At 39.8% G+C, this 23,671-nt stretch overlaps 2 long non-coding RNA genes across 7 annotated transcripts in view; one reads left to right on the top strand and one right to left on the bottom strand.

The window, feature by feature from the left end:
* LOC140588858 (uncharacterized) overlaps positions 1 to 9,713 on the bottom strand; it is a 35,205-nt gene extending 25,492 nt beyond the window's left edge. Inside the window, exons 1-2 of the long non-coding RNA XR_011990073.1 lie at positions 9,217 to 9,713; positions 8,000 to 8,193 (exon numbers count right to left, since the gene is read on the bottom strand). This is a non-coding gene — a long non-coding RNA (uncharacterized lncRNA). The remainder of the gene's footprint in view (positions 1 to 7,999; positions 8,194 to 9,216) is intronic.
* On the top strand, positions 346 to 5,355 carry LOC140588857 (uncharacterized). 6 transcript variants are annotated; one of them, XR_011990072.1, is made up of 9 exons: positions 357 to 538; positions 1,493 to 1,592; positions 2,061 to 2,238; positions 2,647 to 2,821; positions 3,608 to 3,658; positions 3,748 to 3,792; positions 3,915 to 3,976; positions 4,760 to 4,816; positions 4,988 to 5,355. It is a non-coding gene; the product is annotated as an uncharacterized lncRNA (long non-coding RNA). The 6 variants fall into 6 exon arrangements; XR_011990069.1 differs by having other exon boundaries at positions 350 to 538; positions 1,493 to 2,238; positions 3,915 to 4,480; XR_011990071.1 differs by having other exon boundaries at positions 356 to 538; positions 1,493 to 2,238; positions 4,760 to 4,886.
* Positions 9,714 to 23,671: the final 13,958 nt, after the last annotated feature.

The raw sequence follows: 23,671 nt of genomic DNA, 5'->3' as shown, positions 1-23,671 counted from the left end.
TTGGAGTTCAGGAGATTGTCTTGACCAGGACCACACCCCTACATGCATTGAAGCAACTGCCATGTGATTGGTTGATTAGATAATTGCATTAATGAGAAATTGAACAGGTGTTCCTAATAATCCTTTAGGTGAGTGTATATGTTCTGTTTCATATTGTTGTGCAGTATAATGAGGTGCTTTACAAAATAAAGTTAGTTACAAAAAAATAAAAATAAAAAAAATCTAAGTCTCAGATTTGGTTGTATGACAACTCTAAGACCTAGTATCTTTGTGAGTGTAGCTTTCCCACTGGTCCATTTAACAAGAGTGCTACATTAACATTAGAGGTCGACCGATATATCGGCCGGCCGATATATCGGGCCGATATTTAGCATTTTTTAATGTATCGGCATCGGCCGATATCTGAGTGCACTACGCCGATTTTCAGACAGGCACGTCTGCGGGCAGCCCAGTGTTATTGTTGTTGTGGAACACGTGACCCATGCTGCCTTGTGCAGGACCACAGCCAGAAGTTTTGGAAGAGTCCTGGGATAAAACGGTAAGGCTTAAATTCTGATCTTTCAATGACCTGTTTATTTAAGTAGTTTGCTATGAAATGTTGCTTTAAAAGAAAACGCGAATTACGCTATTGGGAACTGGGGTAATGATAATGAGCCTTCAACCAACTGTAGCTTACAGGTAACATTAAGGATCATTGATTCTAATGGAGTTCGTTTTGTGCGCTTATTGGTGGGCTCACAGACGTTTTTTAATCGTTAAAAATCATTTTAATTGTTAACATTTTAATTATTACCATATCAGCCCGATGTTATCAGTTATGTTTTTTTTCTTGTGTCGGAGAGTTTCACTCTGTCTGTGAGTGTGTGGGGCGGAGCAGGCAGCTCTCAAATACTGCAGCGTGTGTGAGAGTTGCGTTACTCTGCCCTGATCACAGACAGCGCCGTCCTCGGAGACACAGAGCTGCTAAGAACAATGCATGGCGGAGAAAAGTGTTTGTTCGAAAGCGTGGTTACCATTTACTTGAGCTGATGCTGACAATGGTCCTTCTGTGCAAATTTTTTTCATTTGAGACCGGAGATTCAAACAATTTGTCAGACGTCTAGATAAAAAGTGCATGACTTTGCGCAGTAAGTTTCCTCATTAAACATGTCTATCCTTTATACGGGCTTATACGTAGACAACGTCACAATCACTAGGGGCTTATGTTGTCCTTGCATACAAGGTTGTGCAATACGACAGTTATTTTATTTTCCGGGATCACTAGATTCTGATTGTGAATTTGGCTTTAAGCTATCTGTCTGCTAACAACAGAAACAACATGTTAGTGTACACTACTCATCATACCATGATGCACTTAGTGTTTTTTTTTTTCTTCAAAATGTATTAGAGTGTAATTGTTTTAATGTGCATGGAATACTGGAATTGTAGAATGAATTGAAGATGAAGGAACTATAATAAAAATTCTAACCTTGCATTTATTCTTCTGTTTTAGTAATTGCTGTCTGATGGCTGAAGAAAAATCTAATCCTGTATGGCAGCATTTCACAAAGCCAACACCAGGAAAAGCCAGGTGCAATATCTGCAGCAGACTGGTGAGCTTGGGAGCTGAAGAATGAGTTTGCTGCTAAAGAGATTCTGATGCTGCTATCTTTATTGTTTATAAGTTTAAGTTGTTTATAAGTTGTATTGTGTTTTTGTTATTTAAGTTTATATTTAAATTTACACAAGTCAGTATTCAATAAATGCTAAGTTGAGAAATTTTGTGTATCGTTTGTTATTATTAATGTGATATTTTATCATGCAAATAGAGGGGAAAACGTCCAATTTTCGGCCAAAAAATATCGGCAGCATATATCGGCCATCAGCTGACCCTGACTCCTAAATATCGTCATCGGCATCGGCTATGGAAAAACCCATATCGGTCGACCTCTAATTAACATGACCACTATGGTAAAGAAGGCACAGAAGCAACTCTAGTTCTTAAGGATGCTGAGGAAGGCTAACCTGTCCAAGCAGCTGCTGGTGTCCTTCTGTTGTTGCTTTCCTGTCATTTCAAACAGGCATTACATGGAGAAGGGTCTGGCTGCAGACATCCACTGAGGCTCACGTCCACTGAGACGCAGGAAGTCCACTGAGCGCATAAATGACGTCACGCATAATGTTTGGTGGATACTTTACTCACGAGCGGTAGCAACGCGTCCTTTGTTTAGCAAGACATTGGCGAAGGAAAGTAGAACGGTAAGTACAGTTTTAGTTGTTTAAATATGTTCAGTTATTAGTTCTTCAGAAAGGATGGGAACTTCTTTGTTTGCTATGTTTAGAAGTGGAATGGTTTTTGTTCATTATGTTTAGAACTGTTGGAATGGTTTTTTTGTTAGCTATTGTTTAGCTGCTATAAAACACAGTCCGTGCTTAGGTTGTTGCTACTTTTACTTAATAGTTTAACTTATTTTCATGTGCGGATTACTCTAATCAGTTGAATGGTGTTTTCATGCCACTCAAATGCATATATACAGTAAATGTAAGTTAGCCTGACTGAAATCGCCGTGTTGCTGAATTGTATTCAAGTAATCACACTCCTTCAAAAGCCCATAAATGCATACACAATCGTTCTCACAGTGTTTTGTTTTTCATTTTGACCAACAGATGCACAGGTCAATTTGGCGAAGGAATGCCGTGCCTCAGTTAGCAAGATGTGCTAACTGTTGCAATAGTTTCCATTGCCCTTTAATATGCCCAGTAACGATGTTTAAACCGACAACCTTACTGCGAGCCCAGGAGCATTTACATTCACACGCAAAGACCGGAATTTCATTCCAAGGTATGTCATCTGTAGAAATTTTTGGTTTGTAAAATCATATTAACCTAAGTAGATTTTCCTAAACTCTGGTGAATGAAGTAGAAATGTTCTCATAATAGTGTTAATTTGATCTTTAAGACCGACCCGCAACTTTTTGTAAGTTGTGTTGTATAAAAGTCAGTCAAACTGACGATGTATTCATTTATTAAATTCCTTCAACAGAATTCATAATAAATGAATCACACAATAAATGAATCGCTGCTTGGGATGAATCCCAAGCAGCGATTCATTCGCTTTTTTGACTCGACAAACCATCATGGGTTATGTCGATTTATACAGGTTGTTCAACTGCAAAGTTCCTGCGCATTTGCGCATCAGTATTTCGCTTCCTTTGCCATATTGATACTAAATGTTCCACATTGGTTCATGCCATTCATAAACAGTGAATAATTGGACCGACACAATACCAGAGAAACTTGGTGTACTACCATTGTTAAGTCAGTGTGGAACATTTTTCTGTGATTGCAGACCAGGACTGTGTGTGTGTGTGTATGCATATACATGTGACAGAAGGTGTTCCGTGTGTCCATTAATTCTTGCATAAAGTTTTAATCTTGCTTGCATGATAAGCTGTAGTCATAATGCCGCTGACAATTCCAAATTTCTAATTGTAACAAACTGCCAAACCAAATTGCCACAGGAGACTGGAAGCTACTGAAAAACATGGTAAAGTGGATTTCAGCATTTTCTATTGCTACATTTCTATTGGAAACAACTGTCCTTAGTATCATGCATTGTATTTTGCAGGGTGTTCCAAAACAGATTGGATCTGTGGACTGTGGTGTGTTCATGTTGATGGTAAGAAGGACCACCTTGAATTGTCGGGTGTAACACTTGTGATATACTTTCAATTGATGTTTTTACCCCCCTCCCCTCCCTTTTGTCAGTATGCACTCTGCATGGCCTTGGGGGAACCATTCCACTTTACTGCTGTAAGTACGTCATTAAGAAGATATTCTTTGTGACGCTGTAGAATGTTGCATAGTTATCTATACGAGAAAAAGGTGCCCATTCTAACATTCTGAATGCATGGTTTTTGTCTTTTTATATTCAGTCTAACATGCAAAGGATAAGGAAATGGTGGTGCCTAACTCTGATGAACAGTGGTCTGGAAAAGTATGTATGGAAAGCATCGTGTTTTACATTGAGATGCATTCAGATGCAGAATCAAGTGCCCTTTCTTTGCAGTGAAGGAGGTTTCTGTCAGATATAGAATACCGGGTATTCTGTTTTCACAACTATGTACTCCGTGTATAGAAGCTCCACAGATAGTTTAACCAATAAATCTTAAGGAAGTCAGCGACGAAATACTCAGTCTTCCATGAAATGAACGAGCCTGGACGCTTTATCCTTATAGCAGATTTATGAGCGCGATGCAAGTGGTAAAAAACTGTAATACAATTCAAACAACAGTACGTCAGGACTAGATAACATATACAATACTTAGTCATACACAAACAACTAACAATTCTACTTACAGGCTATTTTTGTAGACAGGGTCTGAAGAGAAAGATCTGCTACCTTTGCGCGCCTTGCTAAAACTGAACTCAAAAGGAGGAGTTTCCGGTGCCCTTTGAACTCAAGGGGGCTGGACTTGTTCTCGATGTAATAAACTGACACGTAGGTTGGCACTACCACAACCGGTCGACAGGTGGCAGCAAACTGCTATAATTAACATTACTAAACACACAATAACTGCATCGTGTCTAAATGATGTAAGGAATCCAGAACACTGGGTAAAGCTCAGCAGGGAGGTTTTTTAAGGAAATATTCCATTAATTCATCAGTGGTAGTGCATTCAGCTAATGGAGAGGTTTTGCATATATGGTTATTAACACCATTGAGATATTGAAACATTATGTCTTGGTAGTGTAAATGATGTGTACTTGTACTACTCAGACATGGACTGAGGAAGCTTCACACCTGCTGAAAGCAAACTTGGAACCTCTCTCGAGGGTGAGCACTCCTGCTGTTCTCAGACCTGGTGGGCAAGCTGTAACTGACTGCTCTACAAAGTGTAATAGTGGTGTGTGTGTGTCTCATTTTTCTTAGGTGGTTTCCTGTTGATTACCAGCTGCACCTGATTAACTTATTCGATCCCTGATATTCACTTCCAATATCATATAGGAGTCGCGCATCATGAGGGACCTCTGCAGTGCCGTGTGCTGGATTCGCAAGAATCACTCCCTCTTCCGTAGAGAGGTGACCGAACCTGCTGTTCTCCAGATGGAGGCTGAGGATCAGCGGGAAGCACTAAGGGAGGTCCTGGAGGGTCAAAGTGACAACAGGAATGACCCATTCATGTTTATTTTTAATAATAAGGAGGACATGGAAACCTTACTCTCCAATTGCGTTGATAGGATGGGTCTTAAAATTCATGCCATGTTTACATAAGGAAAAATTTGTATTTTTATTCTGTTCCATATACTTTTTTTTTTGCACGTTTGTTCAAATTTATATATCAATACACTACAAATAAAATGTTTGCCAAATTATCTATGTATAGTGATTTATTTATGTAGGACGTACTTTATCTTCAAATAACAGAAGTATGGAGTAAAGCTCTGCGAGAAGCATAATTCTGCAGTCTTTAAGGCTTCAATATAATACTCTGAGGAGGGAAAAAATCTGGTCACCATTGACAGTCACAATCAGGACTACAGGTGATAAAATTTAATAAAATTGTGTACTTATCAAATTATAAGTTATGCAATTCTTAATTATAAGTACAAACTACTTTTATAAATGTATAATTCAAATGTGCTAAGCACAAACTATTTTTAAAATAATCTATGATTTAGTAATACAGTGGTCCCTCGTTAATCGCGGGAGTTACGTTCTAAAAATAACCCGCAATAGGCGAAATCCGCGAAATAGGATTCTTTAGAAATTGAATATTTTCATAGTTAGAGCATTGGAAACCTGTTTACGACCTTCTAAATACGGTTTTTTAACATTATTAGAGTCCTCTAGACATGGAATAACATCCTTTAGTCACCAATAGTTTATGACTGCTGGACAGGGAAGCAGGAACGGGGACACGAGGAGTCAGGATTGAAGGGTTTATTTGGAATCACTCCAAATGCGGGACAGGAACATGTAACATCAAAACGTCAACGACAGACCTGGGGTTATAGACACTGACAGAAACAGAATCAAATTGACAGAAAACAACTGGTCACAATCAGGGTTGCATATGTGGTTAATAAGGGGGCGTGGCACACAAGAGGATCAGACAGGTAGGTCATGAAAATTACACTCGTATTACCCAAAATATTAGAAAAATATTAGACGTTATAATTGTTATTATTATACATCTAATTACGAAGAGCAAAGATGCTTCCGATGCGTAGCGATGTATCATTTTCATTGTCTCAATCAACTTTTTAATCAATAGACAAAAAACCACGATGGAGTGAAGCCGCGAAAGTTGAAGCGCGAAGTGGCAAGGAATGACTGTATATGCATACAAACAAGTGATAACTGCGAACCATTTTTAAATTAACTAAAAGTAGGATGTATCATAGAAGATATCTATGGCTGCGTCTCAGTGGATTAGTGATGTCACTTCCTGTATGTCAGTGGACGTGATGTCACTTCCTGCGTCTCAGTGGACGTGAGTCTCAGTGGATCTGCAGCCAGACTCTATTGATTACATGAGAGCCCCACTTCTGATTCTGTCATTTCTGCTGGAGTCCTCCTCAAGGGCGGTGCAAAGTTAAAGTGTATAAATTCTCCCTTAAAACTTGTTGGCACTAACAAAGAGTGTGTAAGTGTTTTCATCTTCTTTCAAACTGTAGAGCATGGTACAGCGGTCTGACGATCCTTTACAGGAGGCCTGGGATGTTTAAATTCGTCCCGCTAAAGCTTTTATTCATTAAAACATATTTTAAAAAGACTATTAACAAATATGGCAAAAAATCTTATTGCTTAAAACTATTGAAGCTATTTGCTATAAGAATGTTGTGTGAGTGAGTTGGGGGTGAAACACTACGTGCTTTTCTTATTAAGAATGCTGTGACACCATTGAAACTAATAAAACCGTAAACTATTTTGCACCTGGTGTTCATGAATGGTGTGGAAGTGGACCTGTGAATCATTATGAAGGAACACCATATAAGCCCACCTCCCCCCCCCATATATTGCATCATCACCCGCTAAGCTCCATCCATTGTATAACTTATTCTCTCTAAGGCCTCAGTTTGGTCATAGCCATTGAAGTACGTGGTACCATAATGTCAAGATTGAAAGAGCTGCCTGAGGTCCTCAAAAGGAAAGTTGTTAGTGCTTTTGAATCTGGGAAGAGCAAATTAAAGCCATTTCCAAACTATGTGAAGACATACCCACCACTGTTTGTAAAATAATCTACAAATGGAGAAGGTTTTTCTCAAAAAGTACAACTACACATCATATTTGCAAAGAAAAAATAAACAAATAGAACATAACAATTGAGAAATAAATCTATATCACCTGTAAAGCATGTTGCTAGTGTAAGAATGGAATTGAAAAGGATTTATTTTACACAAGTTATAATTAGATATTATAAATTTATCTTTATATTAGAGTGAATGAGGTTTTAAATAGTGGTTGACTTGGTCAATTAGCAGATGCTTGTTTTTGGGGGAAAAAAAAATCAAAAGAGAAGTGAGAGCCGTGGGGACTAGAGACCAGAGATGGGGACAAGTCGCATATGATCAAGTCCAAGCAAGTTTCAAGTGTTAACCATCAAGTCTCGAGTCAAGTCTCAAGTCACAGTTAAGACAAATCAAGCAAGTCAAGTCAAGGGTTCACCCTAAGCAAGTCAAGTCGAGTCCTGATAAGTTTCAAGCCAAGTCAAGTCAAGTTGCAGTACTAAAACAAACAGAGGTTAAATTTTCGATACATGTTTATTTTTGCACAGAAAAATTTTTACAGAAAAGATGAAATTATATACATACATTATGTATCTTATTTGCATTGCTATATTTAAATTATATGCATATTTGTGCTACATTAATATCTGAAAATAAAATTGTGTTGCTTACACAAAATGTTTAAAACTAAGAAATCCAGTCTAAAATGTATAATGCAATTCAATCTGAAAGGATTAGTTTACTTTGACAACAACAATGTACTAGATAATGTAGATAATGTACTCACCCCCTTCTCATCCAAGATGTTCATGTCTTTCTTTCCTCGATCATTAAGAAATTGTTTTTTTGAGGAAAACATTTCAGGATTTCTCTCTATATAATGGATATGTATGGCACCCCGTCTGGGGCACAATGAACTGCGACATGGATGGCTGCTGTGGGTCGCTGCAGTGTATCTTGGATTTAAGATATTCATCATATCTGCAAGGATAAAAAAAATACCAAACCAATCAGGGAAAACAGTAAACATTAAAGCAAAATTAATTTTAAGTGATGATCTCTTGCCTATGTATGTGCTTTAAGTTAGGTTCCAGCAGTTACAGATTTTCATGTTTACACACACAAAAATGGAAATACTTAAATGTACTGACAGAATGTAAGACTTAAGTATTTATACAGGTTATGAACCTTATAAATTAAAGTATTGTGACTGAAGATTTATCTAGTATGTTTTATATATGATGCTTTAATACTTATGCTGTCCATTATAAGGCACAGTAGGGGATTTATCCACTCTTTTTAATCTAACGTTAGTGATGAATCTCGTTAATTAAAATGAACGGATCTTTTTCATTTCAGCAGAATATAAATATAATGTATGTTAATATAGCCCAGTGATGAAGTTATGAAGCTTAATCGTCATCTCTGCGGTGGACGCGCAATATACACGTTTCATACATAATATATAATCTGATATATTTGTTTTCTATTTGAACTGGTTTCATTCATTATACAGCACACAACATTTTGTTGTTATTGTGAGTGTACACAAAAAAATTATAGACACTTAACGTAACGTTTCGAACGATGAAATTATTCTTGTCTGTATGACCAAAAAGTTTTGAACGAGTTATTGAAGGAGAAGTGATTGCACCGACGCTTTCATCTTAGATTTTCATGCAGTATAACGTTACACGAGCTGCCATTCAACTAACCACACGCAGTCAGTCCATACAAACGCTTGAAAATGCGCACATTTAATATAGACATTATAGTTTACATGTAATATCGAGAAGCCCTTTCATTTCAAGTTGCACTCAACATTAAAATGTGGCTACGCCACTGGTAACGTTATAGCGTTTTATTTATGAGATGATCATCACATTTCTGATAAAAAAAAAAAAAACATGCAACCAAGGCCAAATTATGACAAACAGAAAAGATTAATTTAATTAATTAGTAATCGTTTTATTAAATTGACTATAAAGAATTCGACTTTCTTACCTTTCCTTGTGGTTTTTGAAGTGCCGGATGAAATTTGATGTTGTGGTTGTCGTGTCTGATACTCTCGCGTTGCATTCTCTGCATCTGGCAAAGCTTTTTTTGTTAGTACGGTCTAGTTCAAAGTCCTTATAGCCAAACGTGACTATATGAGGAGCTCGACTATTGTCTGCCATGTTTGGCGCGGTTTGAGTTGTACAGCGTTCTTCTTCTTCTTGGTAACGTTAAGAGTTGTGCAGCGTTAAGGGCGCAGGCGCCAATTATGGTGCTGCTGAGTCATAATTATTTTATTAAATAATTTTATTTTATTAAACGAATTATATTTAAAAGTTCTAGTCATTGTCGAGTCTTCCACTTTAAGTCAAGTCAAGTCTCAAGTCACTTACTCTCAAGTCAAAGTCAAGTCAAGTCATTTTCTTACTTCAATCAAGCAAGTCTCAAGTCCTGAAAATTGTGACTCGAGTCTGACTCGAGTCAAGTCATGTGACTCGAGTCCCCCATCTCTGCTAGAGACTACAAGAGTATTAAGAAAAACTCACCTGTGTGATTCAATTTTATTCATCCACTCCTTTGCTGCCTCAGGGCCTGGCCAACTTGTCATCATTCTCTTTACAATAAACGCAAAATCATACCAGAAAGTGTTTGATGAGAATGTGAGTCTCTCCATCAAAATGTTAATGCTGAACCATAATTGAGTCTTTTAACATAACAATGACCACAAAGACATATAAACAAATCTACAAAGGAGTGGCTCAAAACAATAAAATTGAGTGTTATGGAATGGCCAAATCAAATTAATCCAATTGAAATGTTGTGGGGGTACTCGTGGTGGATCATGCAAGAAACCCCTCCAACATCACACATTAAAGAGATCCTGCATACAGTAGAGGAACGGGAAAAAAATTCTCTTGGTCAATGCAAAAAAAAATTAAAGGGCTTCAAGAGAATATCTGACAAAAGATGCAATACCAGATGTTAAATGGAAGAAAGAGCTTATTTTTTCCCCCAATAAAAGTTGCATTTCTGTTGTGTTGAATAAATAATTTAAAAGTCTGAATTTCATTGTGTTTTCAAATGGGACCACTTCTATCAAAAGTCTTCAAATGGCGGCTTTCAAGATGGTGGCTTGAAGGAAGGTTGAGCCTAGTTGAGCGGGTGTGCTATTTCGCTATTTAGGTTTTACCCCACAATACACACTTTTTTTTACAAGCTCTCACACATTCACAGCTATTAATGAGTCTCCATATTTACTTTTACTCTGAAGACCCTAGCAATGAAGTTAACAATGCTACAAGGGGAGCTAACATGATTGTGCTGGCACTTTGCAAGTAAGTTGCCGAAATCACGGCTTATATCTCTGATATTATTGAGGGAAAAGCTGGGACCACTATTGTGACTTTAACAAGAGCACTGTGACAACCTTAATAATGATGACAAGTGAATTATGGAAGCAGAGCTAGAATATCAGCGCTGGAGGATATCATGACCCTGTTGAGGGTAAATTGTGTACTTTGGAAAGTTCAAGTGCTTGATCTGGCCCAGCAGATTCAGGACCTGGGGAACAGAAGGCATAATTGGAATACCTGAGGGTGCTGATGGAAGCTACCTGACACAGGTTTTTGAGACATAGCTTCCTAAAATTCTGAACAATGAAGCTGAGTTGGGTCTCTTTTTCCCAGTCTTGTCAGAGAATCAGAAATCTGCTCTTAATGCTCCCTTATCTATAAAAGAGGTGTTCAAGTCTATTAAAGGATTGCAGTCTGGGAAGGCAGTAAGACCTGACAGGTTCGATAGTGAATTTGTTAGAGTGTTTGGGGATATCGTGGTATGGACTCCTTACCAGAAATACTCTTCCTACATATTTGAGGGAGGCAAATATCTCTTTGATCTTGAAGGGCAAACAGCCTGAGGACTGTGCCTCCTGTAGACCTATATCTCAATTAAATGTACAGTCAAGGCCGAAATTATCGGCACCCCTGGAATTTTTCCAGAAAATGCACCATTTCTTCCAGAAAATTGTTGCAATTAGAAATGCTTTTTGGTATACACATGTTTATTTCCTTTATGTGCATTGGATCAACACAAAAAAAACTGAGGAAAAAGTCAAATTTGACATAATTTCACACAGAACTCCAAAAATGGGCCGGACAAAATTATTAGCACCTTTTCAATATTGTGGGTAAATCATTTTATTTCAAGCATATGATGCTCGTTTGAATTCACCTGTGGCAAGAAACAGGTGCTGGTAATGTAATCACAGCTGAAGCCAGTTAAAATGGAAAAAAGTTGACTCAACTTTTCTGTTGTGTGTTTGTGTATGCCTAGAGGTGATCCTAGGGTCTGTTGGGGCCCCAAGCAAAAATTCACTGGCCCCCCCCCCCTCTAACCAGTTTTTGTCATCATTTTAATAAATAATCTGACATTACCAAAAAATTGTGAACAGTAAACTTTTTTTATTTCACAAGTTACCATTTTCAACAAGTTAATGGACTTTAAAATATGAAACCAGCTCTCGTTCGCCATCTAGTGGCTTGGGGGCCCCAAGCAGCTGCCTGCCCTGCCTGCTGACAAGATGCGCCTCTGTGTATGCCACACTAAGCATGGAGAACAGAAAGAAGAGCAGAGAATTGTCTGAGGACTTGAGAAAAAAATTGTGGAAAAATATCAACAATCTCAAGGCTACAAGTCCATCTCCAGAGATCTTCATGTTCCTTTATCCGCTGTGCGCAACATAATCAAGAAGTTCACAACACATGGCACTGTAGCTAATCTCTCTGGACGTGGACGGAAGAGAAAAATTGATAAAAGACTGTAACAAAGGATAGTCTGAATGGTGGATAAACAACCCCAATCAACTTCTAAACAAATTCAACCTGTTCTGCAGATTCAGGGTGCAACAGTGTCAGCTCGACCTATCCTACTTCATCTGAACGAAATGAAATGCTATGGCAGGTGATCCAGGAGGACCCCACAGCTGACACAGAAACATAAAAAAGTCAGACTGGAGTTTGCCAAAATGTACTTAAGGAAGCCAAAATCCTTCTGGGAGAACGTCTTGTGGACAGATGAGACCAAGTTAGAGCTTTTTGGTAAAGCTCATCATTCTACTGTTTAGAGAAAACGGAATGAGGCCTACAAAGAAAAGAACAATGACCCCAAACATACCTCTAAAAGCACCTACAAATGGTTGAAGACAAAGCGCTGGAGACTTCTGAAGTGGCCAGCGATGAGTCCAGATCTAAATCTGATTGAAAACTTATGGAGAGACCTCAAAATTGCTGTTGGGAGAAGGCAACTTTCAAATCTGAGAGACCTTGAGCAGTTTGCAATAGAAGAGTGGTTGAAAATTCCAGTTGAAAGGTGTAACAAGCTTGTTGATGGTTATAGGAAGCGATTGATTTCAGTTATTTTTTCCAAAGGGCATGCAACCAAATATTAAGTTGAGGGTGCCAATAATTTCGTCTGGCCCAGTTTTTGAATTCTGTATGAAATTATGTCAAATTTGGCTTTTTTCTTCTGCTTTTTTTGTGTTGTTCCAATGCACATAAAGGAAATAAACATGTGTATACCAAAACATTTGTAATTGTAACAATTTTCTGGGAGAAATGGTGCATCTTCTGGAAAAATTCCACGGGTGCAGATAATTTCAGCCAGTGATTGGAGATCTGAAACTCCTGTCCAAGATACACATTTGGAAGGGTTACTTCTTCTTCTTTCAAGTGAAGATCAAACAAGTTTTATTTAGGGTCACTATTCTAATAACGTGTAGGCTTGCGGTCCCCCAGCTTCCACATTCGGAGAGTTACAAGACAAAGTTGCCTTCTCTCAACTCTACTTTTTTGCATTAGCTATAGAGCTGTTTGCTGAAGCAGTGAGAACAAATCCTGATTTACAAAGCCTAACTGTAGCAGACAGACAACATAAGATTACTCTCAATGCAGATTATATTCTGATTCTCTTTACTAAGCCTGAACTATCTATCTTGATTCCGATACCAAGACCATTGGCAGGTTTGGTGCCTCTGCAGCAGTTTGAAGCAAGAACCTCAGACCTCTCATTCCTTCCCCTTCAAATGGTCCCCAGAAGGCTTTGTGTATTTGGAAATATTTTAACCCATTTTTGACTGAAGGTACAAAAATTGCACTCCCCTATTTGAATGCATTAGGCAGGACTTAAAGAGACAGAATGTTCTTCCCATTTTTTGTTTGGGGCATGTGGTTCTGTTAAAAATAAATATCTTCCTAGGTTCAATTCAATTAATTTTTATATAGCGCCTTTCACAACAGAGTTGCCTCAAACTGCTTTACATGGGTGTGTTGTGATACAGTCTTACATCATTAAGAGAGAATAATGCAAAAACAGGGGAAAAGAATGACAGAGAAATTAAAGGAAAAAAGCCAGATGACAACAGATGACAACCCAAAATTTCCAAGTAGGGAGAAAAAAACCTCTGGGGGTCCAAGACCAGCTGGCTGCTCAACCCGAATGGACATGCTGATATTACTGAAAACAAAAAGAGTGAGTCTTCATGTTGGGCGAATGGGTGAATATTTGTTTATGTGTGCATGAGGGTGGGAACGTATGCTTGTGTATTTGTATGCCTGTTTGTCTATACACATGTGTCAGGTTGGGTCTTAGACTCCACCTGAAATAACATCTCAGGCTCTATTGCCCCCCGCCACACTCCCTGCTGGTGGAAGAGGCCCCCGGCTGCCGATGCGTTGGTGGTTCTCGATGTCCGGGGCTGGATGCTCTGGTGTGTGCTGGCTCACTCTCGGCGGTTGCCTGTCGGGGCCTGGTCCTTCCGACTCTGTCGGGTCCCGGCTGGGGGGTGGGGGGGTCCTTGGACCTCTGGGTCCGGGGTCCGGTCTGCTCTGGTGTGGCCGGCCGCCGACCGAGCCTGCATGCTCGCCACCACGGCCCCCTGGGGCTCCTGCGATGTGGCTGCCAGATGGCCCCCCTCCGGAGGGCCCCTCTGCCCTTTTCTGGGTGGGGGCTGCAATTGTCCTTGCGGTGGTCCTCCTGGGTTTCCCGTGCCCTGCGGGGCCTCTGGATGTCTGGGGCCCGGGTCTCCTCCATGTCGGTTTCATGTCCTGGGTCCTGTGGCTCCCCACACACACTACTAGACATTTACATGGAGAAACATTAGGAATACCAGCGCGCTGACACACACAGGTGTGCACACAGGTGCTCTCGGACACGTGCTCACGGACACACACTGTCTTGATCGGCTGTTGCTTCTGGGCATGTGTTGTAATGCTGGTTGTGTGTGCTGTTCAACAACATTTAACGTTTGATGGTCGTTGTGATTAGTACAGATGTTGTATGTTGTCTTTCTCTTTTCAGCAGACATGGAAGCAGATTATCTGTTTTGTTTTTTTCTTTTCTCCCTTTTTTTTTTTCTTTTCCTCTCTCTCCCTCTCTCTCTTCCCCCCTTCTTCTCCTTTGTTTCCCCCCCCCCCTTTTGAGGAAGTAAATAAAAATATAAAATAAATAAATAAATAATAAAATAAATAAATACAAATAAAGTAGTCCTCCGCAGAGGGGGGTGGAGGAGGGAATATTTTAAAAAAACAAAAAAACATTACAGCTCCTCACAGAGTGTGGGTCATGTGACCATCCCAAGGTTTCTTCAGCAGGAAGTCCTGCACACACTCACAACCACAGGCCCAGAAAGCCGTGCGAGTCTCATGCATTTCCTGTGCTTGTGAACAATAGGCAATGAAACAAACAAAATGTAATAATTATGCAGTAAAACATTTCATACTGAGTGGCTTACACAGCTGAATATTTTATTAACCAATTAAAGTTCAAATATTAAGATAAATTCCAGAATAACAATTGTTATTATTTATTTCACTACCTCACTAAAACTAAATTAGTTACCATTATGGACCCATATTTCCCAAAGCAGAAAAAACAACAGCAGTAATAGGAAGACTTACTGCAGAGCTTGTTTTTGATGTAAAGCAATTTTGTGTATTAATGATTTACAGTCTGCTGTGTAATTTCAAGTTGGAATTAATTTCTTTATGTATCATCTGCATCATATGTCTCTTTAAACAAAAGTGTTTGCTAAATAAACAAATGTGCAGTTTGCTTCTGTTGATATTTAGACATTTTTAAACATAATGACATAATTATGACTAACTATCTTATGATTATGATATTTTATTGAATAAGTCCTGGGTTTGAGTTTGAAAACTTTTTATGTATATATTACAGATGAGTCACCGTCATCATTGCACATTATAAAATAACAAACCTTCATAAATGAGAGGCTGTGTTTATGTATTCTGGGAGGATCGTGTTTGTTGTGTGTGTGTGTGTGTGTGTGTGTGTGTGTGTGTATGTCTGAGGGGGTGTGTTGGGCTCAGTTTTTCCATTACTAAGAGCGAATCAATGCACTGAGCCTCCAGTCAATCCCCCTGCCCCTCACCCCCGCCCCCCCAGCGGAGGTGGGGAGAGTGGAAAGACATGACCTGAGTCTGTCAGTTCTGCTCGGCCCCTGATATGGACCTGGCCCCAGGCCGGACACTTCCCGAGCAGGGCTATGTGAGCGCACGCTGCTTCACAGATCTCAGGCTCGTCATGCACACGCATGCACATGCACGCCTGCAAGAACACACACACTACTTAGCCTTAACCATAAGTAACCAAACTAAATACAAGACTTTTGACTATTTCATTTTTTTTAAAGAGTGAGTGAGTTTGCTCGCTAAAACCAAAGTATAATTAAGGTCAAGTCAAAGTCCATCAATGAGTCACTTTTCCACGCCGGCCTGTGTAGGGTGGCAAATTGAAATCTACACCCACCATGTTGCAGTTTGTAGGTTTCATTCACAATGTCACCCTTCCATGGGACTGAACCAGGACTCCAGCTCAGATGGTGCCCACCTGCTGAGGATAAAGTTCAGCCGCTTGGAGTGGACTGCAGAGATTATAGCATTCCTATCCACAAACCTGCCTCCAAACAACAGAATCTTGGTTTTCTAAATATTTAATGATAAGTTTTTGGTTATCCAGGTCTTGGGTGTTGTTGACGTAGGAGTGATAACATTATGTTTTCTCATTATGTTACCTAATGGCAACACTTGAATATATTGATTTGGATTAGTCAAAAAGGATGTTGAGTTGTGTGGAATGTGTTGTTAAACATCAAATTTAAGCTTTCGTAATAGAGCAAAATGGTCAACTGTGTCAAAAGCTGTTCTAAGGTCCAAAAGCTTTAGCACAGTCACATTGTCAGCATCAGTTGCTATTGTTGTCATTGCCTACTTTAGTCAGTCACTGCAGTTTCAGTGGTGTGTCCTGGGTGGAAGCCTGACTGAATTTTATCCAGTATATTGTGTGTCTCCAGGTATGACTGAAGCTGAGCAAACTAAGGGGCTAGCCCCTAATCCACTCGGTCACATGAGAAGCTGACTTTGGCAGCCTTTCTCGTGTAGTTTTCTAGTGGGAGTATATAGACTTTGAATATTAAAGAATGTATGAGAGAGAATTTTTAAGAACATAAGAACATAAGAAATTTACAAACGAGAGGAGGCCATTCGGCCCATCAAGCTCGTTTGGGGAGAACTTAACTAATAGCTCAGAGTTGTTAAAATCTTATCTAGCTCTGATTTAAAGGAACCCATGGTTTTAGCTTCCACTACAATAGCAGGAAGACTATTCCATACTCTGACTACACGCTGTGTAAAGAAGTGCTTCCTCAAATTTGTTTTAAAATGTTCTCCCGCTAATTTCCACTTATGGCCACGAGTTCTAGTATTTAGACTAATATTGAAATAGTCATTTGGCTGAACAGCATCCAGACCCGTTAGAATCTTATAGACCTGAATCATATCCCCCCTTAGTCTCCTTTGCTCAAGGCTAAACAGATTCAGTTCTGCTAACCTCTCCTCATAAGACATTCCTCTAAGACCAGGAATCATTCTCGTAGCTCTTCGTTGCACCTTTTCTAAGGCAGCAATGTCCTTCTTGAGGTATGGTGACCAAACCTGCACACAGTATTCTAGGTGGGGTCTTACCAAGGAATTATATAAGTGTAACATCACCTCCCTTGACTTAAACTCCACACATCTAGAGATATAACCCAACATTCTGTTCGCCTTTTTTATTGCTTCCCCACACTGGCGAGAGTGGGACATGGAAGCATCAACATACATACCGAGATCTTTCTCGTAATCAGCTACCTTTATTTCAGTGGAACCCATAAAATATCTGTACTGTATATTTCTGCTCCCTGCATGGATTACCTTACATTTATCTGTGTTAAATTTCATCTGCCAAGTATCAGCCCATTCGCTAATTAAATCCAGATCCCGTTGGAGCCTCTCTGCTGCTAGATTAGTATCTGCTACCCCGCCCACCTTAGTGTCGTCTGCAAATTTAACCAGTTTACTGTATGTATTCGTGTCAATATCATTAATGTAAATTAGGAACAATAGTGGTGCTAAAATTGAACCCTGCGGTACCCCACTATAAACGGAGGCCCACTGTGACATAGTGCCTCTAATAACTACTCGCTGCTTCCTATCAGTTAGCCAGTTTTTGATCCAAGCTGCCACAGTTCCTAAAATTCCTGCAGCTTTAAGCTTTAACAAGAGCCGTTTGTGGGGGACAACATCAAAGGCTTTCTGGAAATCTAAGTAAATCACATCATAGGCCTTTTTGTGATCAATTTCACTTGTAGCTTCCTCAAAGAACTCAAGCAGATTCGTTAAGCAGGATCTACCTCTCCTAAATCCATGTTGGCTATCCTTTATAATGTTATTTGCATCTAGGTAATCTACCATTTTCACTTGAATTATAGCTTCCATTATTTTTCCAGTAATGCTAGTTAAACTGATTGGCCTATAGTTTGCCGGATTACTTCTATCCCCTTTTTTGAATATGGGTGTTATATTAGCATGCTTCCAATCTGATGGTACCACACCCGCAGATAACGATTTCTGGAATATTAAAGTCAAAGGTTGGCTAATAATATCCCTCATCTCTTTCAAGACTAAAGGTAAGATGCCATCAGGCCCCTGCGATTTATTTATTTTGAGTTTAGCTAGGCTTAGTATCACATCAACCTCAGTTATACATATATTGGTCATAGACGATGCTGTATTCGTATTAATTGGTGGTAAGTTACTTGTGTTCTCTATTGTGAACACCCTTGAAAAATAATCATTAAACTCATTTACCATATCAATTTCTTTATCAATTATAAGGCCCTTACTATCCTGCAAATTAGTGATTTCAGCTTTTAGTGCTCTCTTGGAGTTAAAATATTGGAAGAAACCTTTACTGTCATGCTTAGCCTCCAATGCAATTTTTCTTTCTACATCCCTCTTTGATAGCCTAATGTCATTTTTTAACTCTGCCTGTAGACTTAGATACTCCTGCTTGATTTTGAAATCATTAGTTATTTTCCAGTTGTGGAACAGAGCCCTTTTCCTCCTGACTTTATTCTTAATTTCCTTAGTAAACCACCTTGGTTGTCGTTTCCTAGATTTAGTTTTGCTGGAAACAGGTATGAAGTCCTCTTGCACTTGCAACAATGTGCTTTTGAAAAATTCCCATGCCTCTTCTACTGTTTTGCTATTTAACTCTGTCCAGTTTACAGTTTCTAATTTCCGTCTCATACCATTAAAGTTAGCCTTCCTAACATTGTATACTTTTAATTTAGACTTTGCTCTTTGGACACTAAAATTAACCTCGAATTTAACCATGTTATGATCACTACCGTACAATGGGTCTAAAACCTCTAATTTTCCAATCCTATCCTGGTTATTACAAAAAACGAGATCAAGAAGGGCTTCTCCCCTGGTAGGAGTATTAACAAACTGAGTAAAAAAACAATCCTGTACTAATTCCACCATCTCAAGTTCATTTACAGAAGAGCCAGAGACTGTGTCCCACTGTATCCCAGGTAAATTAAAATCACCCATAACCACCACATCATTTTTATTACTCATAATCCTGATATCATCATATAATATTCTGCTTTCCTCTACAGCTACATTAGGTGCCCTATAACAAACCCCGACAATTAGGCCATTTGAATCTTTAGCATCAAGTTTGATCCATACAGCTTCTGAATTTTTATTTTTATCAGTGAGATCCCTTGCCTGCAAGTTTTCTTTTACGTATACTGCAACACCACCTCCCTTCTTGCCTATCCGGTCTCTACGGAACAACGTATAACCATCCATATTATATTCATCACCATCATTGTCACTCATCCATGTTTCAGTTATTCCTATAATGTCGTAATTGTCTGAAGAAATTAAAGCCTCTAAGTCATTAATTTTGTTTCTAATACTCCTAGCATTCAAATACAGACCACTAATGGTAGGCCTTTTACAGTGTCTACTTTTAATTTTTATTTGGGCTTTCCGTCTCTCCCCACATAAATTCTTAACTGACCTCCCTGCCCCCCCAGTCCCTAGTTTAAACATTCCTCAACTATTCTGCACATACGCCTCCCCAATACACTGGTTCCCCTATGGTTCAGATGCAACCCGTCCGGCTTGAACAGGTCCCACCTGTTCCAGAAGGTCTTCCAGTGCCCCATAAACCTGAACCCCTCTTTCCTACACCACCATTTTAGCCACGCATTTAATCCCCTTATCTCAGCTAATTTTGCCTGACTTGCACGTGGCACGGGAAGTATTCCAGAGAATACCACCGTGGATGTTCTGCTTCTAAGCTTATCCGCGACTTCTATAAATTTATCTTGCAGAACAGCCCTTCTGCCCTTTCCTATGTCATTGGTGCCAACATGCACCACGACCACTGGATCCACCCCGGCTGGGGCCAAAAGCCTGTCCACTCGATCTGGAAGGTCCCCTACCTGGGCACCAGGCAGGCAAGACACCGTACGGGACCCTCTATCATGGGTGCACACATAACTATCTACACCTCTTATAATTGAATCCCCAACTACCACAACCTCCCTCCTACTAGGGTTAGGTGGCTCCTTGGTGCCCAAGGGCCCACCTGCCTCCCCAGTCTCTTCCGGCTCTAAAGCTGGAAGCACCTGAAAGCGGTTAGAAACCGTTACTTCAGGTGATGCCGCCTCTGTGAACTGTGTACGTCCTTTTCTACCTCTACGACCTACGTTCACCCAGCTCTCTCGACCTACCTGTTCATCATTCTCCCCCCTCCCCGCTTGTGACGTACACATAGTCTCCCTAGAAGGCGTATTAACTAGAGTTGAGCCGGATACTCGGCTGAAACGAGTATCCGGTACGGATAAAGCACTTTTGACGAGTACGAGTATCATACGAGTAATACAAGTTAATATCTGTGCTCGGATTGAATAAAAATTCTCATTGGGTAGCTGACTGTGTCTGCGTTCTGTGATAGACTAGTCACAGCGCCCCTCCCCTACACACATACAGATTTATTGTGTTGCTGTGTCCCGCTCTGCTCACTCACACACAGAACACTGAGAAGAGAAGAGAATAGCGCTCTCTCTCTCTCTGTCGCTCCCTCAGTCACTCAGGATCGCGGGTTTTTTTCCGTTAACGTTTAGGGTTTCTTCAGCTTCAGGTTTGTTTGTAGAATGCGACTCGCGTCTCTGCCTGTCGGAGTTTTTTTTTTCTTTTTTAAACCGTCAGCTGGCTCTAACCATTTTTTTTTTACTTCACGCACTGAGTGTCTGACACTTTCTTGCTGTATTTTATAAAAAAATATAAAGGTAGTTGTGGTATAATTAATATTACAAATTAAGCTACACACACAAACACACACACACACACTCCCCCCCCCTCTCTTTCTCTCTCTCTCTGTCTCTCTCTTACTCACTCACTCACACACACTCACACATACCTGGTGTGGAAATAAAAAAAATAAAAAAGAACCAAAAAAAAAAGAAATCACACTGATCATAAAAAAATTAAAAGTTAAAGAAAGTTATGTTGAGATGAAAACTCTTGTTCATTACATTTTACTTCATAATTGCAACCGCATGTGTTGTATTCATTGTTGCAAAACTTGTTCTGTATATAGTTCGTTTGTTATCGTGATCAAAACCACTGATCTGAAGCTCAATGCTGATGCTGTCATGTAAATAGTTTTCTAATCAGCAATAAATATAACAATTTCTGATCAACCCATATCAATTGCATGCTTAAAATAACATACCGGTTAAAGCCCCGCCCATTTAAAGACAACCCGACCCACTTCCAGGTCAAACCCCGCCCACTTCCGGGTTAGGCCCCGCCCATTCCGAGTACAGATACAGATACAGATCATTCATATGGTTAACAGATACGGATACAGATACAGATAATGCTGTACTCGCTCATCCCTAGTATTAACTCTCTCCTTTAACTCATTGCTATGCTGGATGAGAGCCAGCCGCTCCTCTAGGTCACGAACCTGGACCATGAGTGAGTCAACTAACCCACATCGCTCGCAGACGAAGTCCGACTGGACGCAAGCATCCAGAAGGGCAAACATCTTGCAAACACAACACTGAGCTGGCCCCATAATTACCTAACTCACTATGTTCCCGTCCTTTACTCCCAGCCCAGTATATTAATAGAGAATATATAAACTTTTAGTTGATCTAATTAACGTATAGTTAAAACAAAGTGCCGAGTACACTAAAACACTAAATTAACACTTGCATTAAATCGGTACTTTATTATAAATTATCCGGCAGCGTCAGCGATAACAACCTTTAAATTTAACTTTTAAAATAACCAAATTTACAATTACTTACCCGAGATTAACTTCCTGCTGAACCACGTTTAGCTTAAACTAAAGCGAAGTTGCTCTAGGGAGGCCAAAAAACCACAAAAACCCTCTCAAAGCAGGCTACTGCCGGAGCGGGAAAAAAAGTGGAAAATGTCCTCCCGGCCCCGACCGGCGACCGAGCAAAGCTCCGGAGCAACTGACCTTTTAGAGTTAATGTTACCGATGTTCGATAATATTACCCGCGGGTGTTTGATGCGAAGGACGCAAACAGAAACGCCACTCGCGCCCGCAGCTGTCGGTAACACTCACAAGGACAGACAAGCACACACGTAAAAATAAGAGTAAAAAATGAAAACAACAACAACCACCCACGTAACCGTGCTGGCACACAAACGCTCAAATATACTTTACAGATAATTCAAATCAAATCAACCGCTTCAACAGGCACACAACACAACCCGTCCGGCGTGAACAGTACAGCAATCCCAGCAGCCTCCCTGGCGGAGAAAAACACTAATCAGCAAATTTATTAGCAAATTTGGCCATGTGGCTTTCAGCTTAAGTGCTTCACATTTTGCCAACTGTAACACAGAGTGTTTGATTTTGGCAAACTTTCACATATACCTGTTCTGGGGTAAGGGGCTTTTAAGGCATGTTTGAGAAAGAACTTGCATTGTACGATGTGAACCTTCAACCACCACATGTTGGCCATGACACCTTTATCCTTTGTACCACTGTGCTAGTGTGGTATACGTTTGACAACCTTTCTCGTATGGATTTTCTAGTGGAAAGATACTTGATATTTAAAAATGGAACTTTGAGAATTAGATTTGAACCTTCAACCATGTATTACTGCTGAGTGACTCACTACTCTGTATCCAGCTGTGCATATTTATCACCCATTTAGTAAATATTGTCTACAGTGGTGTGTGTGCATGGGGACACATGGCAGCCCAATCAGGTAAAGGGCACATTTATTATTGCTTTCATGTTAAATCATCTCTCTTCACACAGCTGGATTATTACCATCCACTTTACCATATTAATCCATGTGCTCAGTCCCAGTTTCCCCTCATGGAATCCTGACACTTCCAAGCCACTGCACTACAACCTAACCCTAAGCCTCCTCACCTTCTAAAATAATGAGCTTCACCATTGCTAATTAAGAACATAAGAAGTACACAAACGAGAGGAGGCCATTCGGCCCATCGAGCTCGCTTGGGGAGAGCTTAACTAATAGCTCAGAGTTGTTAAAATCTTATCTAGCTCTGATTTAAAGGAACCCAAGGATTCAGCTTGCACTACGTTATCAGGAAGACTATTCCATACTCTGACTACATACTGTGTAAAGAAGTGCTTCCTTAAATCCAGTTTGAAATGTTCTCCCGCTAATTTCCACCTACAGTCCTTTCACTTGTTACATATTTAATTACACAGGTGGCTACAACAACACAGATGTTGATGAAACCATTTTCCCTAATTGTTTTATAAGGAAGCTGCATTGCCACATTTGAACTCTAAACCACCATGTTATGAAGATAGCGTTTTATTCCCTGTGCTACAGCATGTCTAGAGATTATCATACGTTGTACAAGGATAAGGGATTTCGCATTTGAAAATGTTTAAGAAAGCACTTTGAGCCTTAAGCCCTGCCACAGGAAAGTCCTTACCACAGCAGAGTTTGAATTTGTAAGTTTCTCCTCATATGTATTTTCTTTTAATTTAAAGAAAAGATTGAGTTTTTATTGCCACAGTTGAG

Source organism: Paramormyrops kingsleyae, chromosome 4 (assembly GCF_048594095.1).
Source record: "Paramormyrops kingsleyae isolate MSU_618 chromosome 4, PKINGS_0.4, whole genome shotgun sequence".
Taxonomy (NCBI): Eukaryota; Metazoa; Chordata; class Actinopteri; order Osteoglossiformes; family Mormyridae; genus Paramormyrops; species Paramormyrops kingsleyae.
Note: the sequence above shows the minus strand (reverse complement) of the source record. Positions and strands in the feature narration are given on the sequence as shown.